Source organism: Dipodomys merriami, unplaced genomic scaffold (genome assembly GCF_024711535.1).
Source record: "Dipodomys merriami isolate MVZ:Mamm:240054 unplaced genomic scaffold, mDipMer1.0.p SCAF_18, whole genome shotgun sequence".
Taxonomy (NCBI): Eukaryota; Metazoa; Chordata; class Mammalia; order Rodentia; family Heteromyidae; genus Dipodomys; species Dipodomys merriami.
The window spans coordinates 9313360-9319702 of NW_027203159.1; the positions used below are offsets into that span (position 1 = coordinate 9313360).

The 6343-nt window shown below is 35.5% G+C and overlaps 1 pseudogene; it reads left to right on the forward strand.

Annotated features, from left to right (window-relative positions):
- The first annotated feature begins 5645 nt into the window (after window positions 1-5645).
- Window positions 5646-6137, forward strand: LOC138829955 (ras-related protein Rap-1b-like; annotated as a pseudogene).
- The last annotated feature ends 206 nt before the right edge of the window (window positions 6138-6343 follow it).

Sequence of the window (6343 nt, forward strand, 5' to 3'; positions counted from 1 at the left end):
TTGATTTCAGTTTAATTGCTTTTCACTTTTCTGCATAACTCAATGAAATTCCATATTTGAGAACAGAAAAAAAGTTGACAGCTCTTTATCACAGTGTGTACATTTTAGCGTTGAGGAACTAGTAAAATCTAACATCGAGAAGAATATTGTATAAATGGACTCTTACATCATTCTCATATTTTCAGTATTTTTTCAGTAAACACTATTAAGAACTTAAAGAGAGCAAATAATTCAGAGTGCAACATTGTTGTATGTGATAAAGCTACCTCTACCACACACAAAATAATCAGACATTTGGAAGAACCACTCAGTTTTATGGTGATCCTTTGGAAGGAACAAAACAAATAAGTCTGAACACAGAAGACATGAAGAGGATTTTGAAATTAACTATACTATTCAAACTACTAACAGTAAAAACTTGCCTAGAGAAACACATTCAGGAGATACTGCTCAGGCATAGTTACCTTACATAATATTATTACCTGCCCAAATACAACCATCATGTAATGTGATTGAAGATTGCAAGATCGCTCATGTAACATATTTTCAGGTATTTTGATATCATTTCTTTCCTGTATTTTGGGATGATTAAAAATTGAAGACCTGAATTTTGTTTAAATCTGTTCAGATCAAAATCATTTGACTAACAGAAAACAAATATTGTTCGTTTGATTGATTGTAGTATGAGGTGATGAATGCAACAATGTAATAAAGGCATGAAATCAAACATAAACGTCGAGATTGAAAGTTCAAATACTCCTTCCCAATGACTTCGCTATGCTTAATTTCCAGTGATAGACATCAGGGTAAATATGTTGTGATTTCCACAAAGTATTTCCTTGAAGATGGGATGTATATTGCTTCTGTAATATTAACAAAATATGCCAACAAACAAAAGGCATGAACTATTAAGAAGAAAGGAGTCAAGGAAAGCTCTCTACCTTTATATCTTTTTCAGAGAATGACCCACAACATAAATATATCATTTTGCTTCAAATCAATTTAATAATTATTTTTCAAAGATCGTCTCTTAAGAACTGTTGTGGTTATTTTTTTCTACCTTGAGTCAAAGATAAATAACATTCTTTTAATATGTATTTAGGGGAAATGTTAAGAAGTCTATTACCTACATAATTTCAAAATATTGGTGTGCCATAATCATATTCTACCCAAAAATTATGGTAGCATAGCTTCCATAAAATATTTAGGAATCAGTTTTAGAACTGGGTTAATATATTACTACTTGCTATTTCCATAAAGTCTTCCACTGTTCATGAAATTGCTGTCATGTACATCTTTGTTTCTGAAACTATTTTTCAACTGTATTGCACATGAATAAATAATGTACTGAAAACCTTCCTTTAGCTAATGGGACTGGTTCTTAAGCATATTTTCTTTTTGTAAATTTTATTTTCTTGTAAAGATCCTGTACACAGGTATTACAAATACATGAATAACAATGTATACTTTACTATTAATCATTGTTACCACTTCCTTTATGGTTGTCTCACAGTCCCTCCCTCCCCCAACTCTCACACTCTTCCCACACACCCGTTCTTGAATTCGAAGTGGTGAAATTCTTCTCCAATATACTCTCCTTTTGGTATCATTGTTGCAATGGGTTATCCTATATCCTTTTTCAAGTGTTTTCAGTGCTTTGTTATTCCCCTACCCCTTCAAAAATTCCTTTAACTCTTCACTGAAATTGAAAGAGAAATTTCATTACCGAACACATTCAATGAAGCCATCATAACCCTCATCCCAAAACCAGGCAGGGACTCTTCAAAGAAAGAGAACTATAGACCCATTTCTTTGATGAATATTGATGCAAAACTTCTCAACAAAATTTTGGCCAATCGACTTTAACAATTCATGCAAAAGCTCATACACCATGATCAAAGAGGATTCATTTCAGGGATGCAAAGCTGGTTCAATATATGCAAATCAATTAATATTATTCATCACATCAACAGGAGCAACGATAAGAACCATATGGTTATCTCAATAGATGCAGAAAAAAGCATTCGACAAAATCCAAAACCCCTTCATGAGGAAGGTTTTGGAAAAATTAGGAATCCATGGAACATTCCTCAATACAATAAAGGCTGTATATGACAAACCTACAGCCAGTATTATACTCAATGGTGAAAAACTAAAGCCATTTCCTCTTAACTCAGGAACAAGACAAGGATGCCCACTCTCTCCACTTCTCTTCAATCTAGTATTAGAATGCCTAGCTACAGCAATAAGACAAGATGCAGACATAAAGGGGATCCAAATAGGGAAAGAAGAAATAAAAATCTCCCTCTGCAGATGACATCAACTTCTCTTATAGAATCCCATAGAGCGTACCCCAAATTACTTAAGTTGATTCAAACTTTGGCAAAGTAGCAGGTTATAAAATTAACCCCCCAAAGTCAATGTCTTTTCTTTATACCAACAATGAGAAAAGTGTGGCTGAAATTAGGAAAGTAACTCCATTTCTAATAGCCCCACAAGAAATAAAATACCTAGGAATTAACTTAACCAAAGAAGTGAAGGACATCTATGATGAAAAATTTAATAACTTGAAAAAGGAAATCAAAGCAGAACTTAGAAAATGGCAACACCTCCCATGCTCCTGGATTGGAAAGATTAACATCCTGAAAATAACAATACTTCCCAAGGCTTTCTACAAATTCAATGCAATACCTATCAAAATTCCAACCTCATTCTTCAAGGAAATAATGAGGCAATCCAAAAATTCATATGGAACAATAAAAGACCCCGAATAGCTTCTCAACAGAAAGAACAGTGCTGGAGGAATATCAATACCAAAGTTCAAACTCTACTATAAATCCATAGTAATCAAAACAGCTTGGTACTGCCACAGGAACAGACCTCAGGACCAATGGAATAGAATTGAAAACCGAGAAATGAACCTACAGACCTATAGACATCTAATCTTCAGGAAGGGAGCTAAAAAAAAAACTAGAAAGGAAGAAAGACAGCCTCTTCAGTAAATGGTGCTGGCAAAATTGGTTAACTACATGTAGAAAACTAAAGCTAGATCCTTATATATCACCCTGCACCAGAATCAACTCCAAATGGATGAAAGACCTTGAACTCAAAGTAGAGAATATTGAAATCAATACAGAATGGAATAGGAGAAACCCTAGGTCTCCTTGGCTCAGGCCGAAATTTTCTGAATAGAGAAAGGTTGGACAAATGGGATTGCATAAAGTTGCAGAGCTTCTGCAGGGCAAATGACATAGCTAGCAAGATCAATAGAAAGCCCACCGATTGGGAGAAGATCTTTACGAGCCATACAATGGACAAGGATCTCATATCTAAAATATACTTGGAACTCAACAAATTAAACCCCCAAGAACAAATCCTCAAAGAAACAATTGCCCAATAAGTAAGTGGGCGAAAGACTTAAAGGGAAACTTCTCTGAAGAAGACAGAAGGATGGCCAATTGCCACATGAAGAAATGTTCAACATCCCTAGCCATAAAAGAAATGCAAATCAAAACAACATTGAGATATCACCTCACTCCAGTTAGAACGGCAAAAATCAAGAACTCTAACAACAACAGATGCTGGAGGGGATGTGGACAGATAGGAACCTTACTTCATTGTTGGTGGGAATGTAAACTTGTTCAACCACTTTGGAAAGCATTATGGAGGTTCCTCAAAAGACTTCACATAAAACTCCCCTATGACCCAGCAATCCCACTTTTGGGCATTTACCCAAATGTTTACAAACAAGACCACACTAAAGCTACCAGCAGAACCATGTTTATTGCAGCATTATTTACCATAGCTAAGATATGGAACCAACCCTGACGCCCCTCAGTAGATGAATGGATCAAGAAAATGTGGTATATATACATAATGGAATTCTATGCCTCCTTCAGAAAGAATGACATTGCCCCATTTGTTAGGAAATGGAAAATCTTGGAAAAAATTATATTAAATGAAGTAAGCCAGGCCCAAAAAATATAGTTCCCATGGTTTCCCTTATTTTTAATATCTAGTATATGTATGAGTCAAGCGGAAAAGGTCAGATAATGTGATGTCAGGACAATGAACCCTTAGATGTGTATTTTAAGGTTTTTTTTTCTTTCATGCATGTGTTTTTAATGCATTTATAAGTTTATCTCTTTGTTGCTTTGTATGTCCCTCCCCCACAGTATATCCCCTGCTTTCACTATATTTGATGTCAGTATAACTTTGGAGGAGATGGGGAAAAACCAGTTGTTCAAGGATACATGTGGACCTGTTGCAACAATGAGAAGTACAAGTTGTCATGTCCAAAATGAGCTTTACAACGTTTTTGCGGGGGGGGGCGTAAGGGGGGGGAAGGACATGTATTGGGATTGGGGGGAGGGGGGATTCTGGGTAGGGATGTGAAGGGTAAACAAAGGAGGAGGCTGCAATGCTTGGTAAGAAATGTACGCATTATCCTGCCCATGTAATTGTAACTCCTCTGTACAGTATGTTCACAAATAAAATAAAATTAAATTTAAAAAAAGCATTAGGATATTTGATAACTCATTGAAATTTTCAATGAATGTATATTTCCCACGCTGAAAGATGCAGTGTAGCAGTTATATTAATTTTCAAACCAAACTATTGTGTACATTAATATTCTAATATACAAAATGTGAGAGAAGGGAAATATTGTTTGTAATTCTAATCTGCAATGACAAATTTTCCAAGGAAATATTCTAAATTTAGGCCACGACCTAAATCCAAGTACTTTCTAAGGGAAAAGTTATAAATTTGGCATCAAAATACACTGGTTTTGGAATAAAGTGAATGCCCAATTGTATTATACCTAAATTTTCCAGCACCTCAAATGAAATTAACATGTGTGGTGTTTTGTCTTTTTTTTAAATTTTCATCTACAATAACACTGTTTATTTATAGTTGAATGAGTTTTGGGTAAATAATTCAAGGCACAGGAAAATGTGAGTGAGTGAATAAAAAACTCTTCAAAGTTGGATTCTGTCCTGGTTAAGCTACTTGGTTTAGTGACAAGCCACATCATCATTCATTCTTTACTGTTTATTTTCGGGGTATTAACTCTGTGTTTGTGTGTTTGTATGTGTATGTGTGTGTGCGTGTGTGTGTGTCTATGACTATCATGTTCTCATCAAAAATTAGGTAGTCAAATCTTATTGAAATATGTGAATATTGATATAATTATTTTTATATGTTGACTTGCAGAATATATATAACTGACTATATATATTATATTTATGCTATATATAAGTAAATTAGTATATATATATATATATATATATATATTGATTTGTGGGGTTTGAGTTATTGGGAGCTGTCCCTACACCCTCAGCTCAAGGAGAGTCTATTGATTGAGATACTGAACTAACTGGTTTTCAAGTGGATTATTGGAGATAACGGTCTAGACTTCTTCCATGATCCTCAGATCTCAGCCTCCTGAGTACCTGAGTTTACAAGGTTAATAAAACAGCGACCAGTAAGAATAGATTTTTTAAGGAGGAAAAAGCTGAAAAACTGGGCAGTGGCAGGACTGCCATGGCGCCGGGAGCCGAGACCCAGGGGGAGCACAGGGCGACGTTGGCCGCGAGGATCCGGGTGACAGCGTGAGAGGTACTAGGTTTGGACAAGTTTGCATCATGCGTGAGTATAAGCTGGGTGTTCTTGGCTCAGGAGGTGGAAAATCTGCTCTGACTGTACAGTTTGTTCAAGGAATTTTTGTTGAAAAATATGATCTACAATAGAAGATTCTTATAGAAAGCAAGTTGAAGTAGATGCTCAGCAGTGTATGCTTGAAATTTTGGATACTGCAGGAACGGAACAGTTTACCGCAATGAGGGATTTATACATGAAAAATGGACAAGGCTTTGCTTTAGTTTATTCCATCACAGCACAGTCCACATTTAATGACTTACAAGATCTAAGAGAGCAGATTCTTCGAGTTAAAGACACTGATGATGTTCCAATGATACTGGTTGGTAATAAGTGTGACTTGGAAGATGAAAAGGTTGTAGGAAAGGAACAAGGTCAAAATCTAGCAAGACAATGGAACAACTGTGCATTCTTAAATTAACAGAAAAACTCCAGTACCTGGAAAGGCTCCCAAAAAGTCATCATGTCAGCTGCTTTAATATATTAAATGCATTGTAGCTCTGAGCCAGGTTTGAAGAACTGTTGCCCAATTCAACAGTGCCAGCATTCCAACTTTGTTAAACCTACCAACATCTTAAATGGACTTTCCTGTGGTGGTACCTTTAAGAGGCAGATGAAAGCTACTATATCAATTTGCACATTCTAATCACTTTCCAGTATCATGACAGATTTTTACTTATATAAT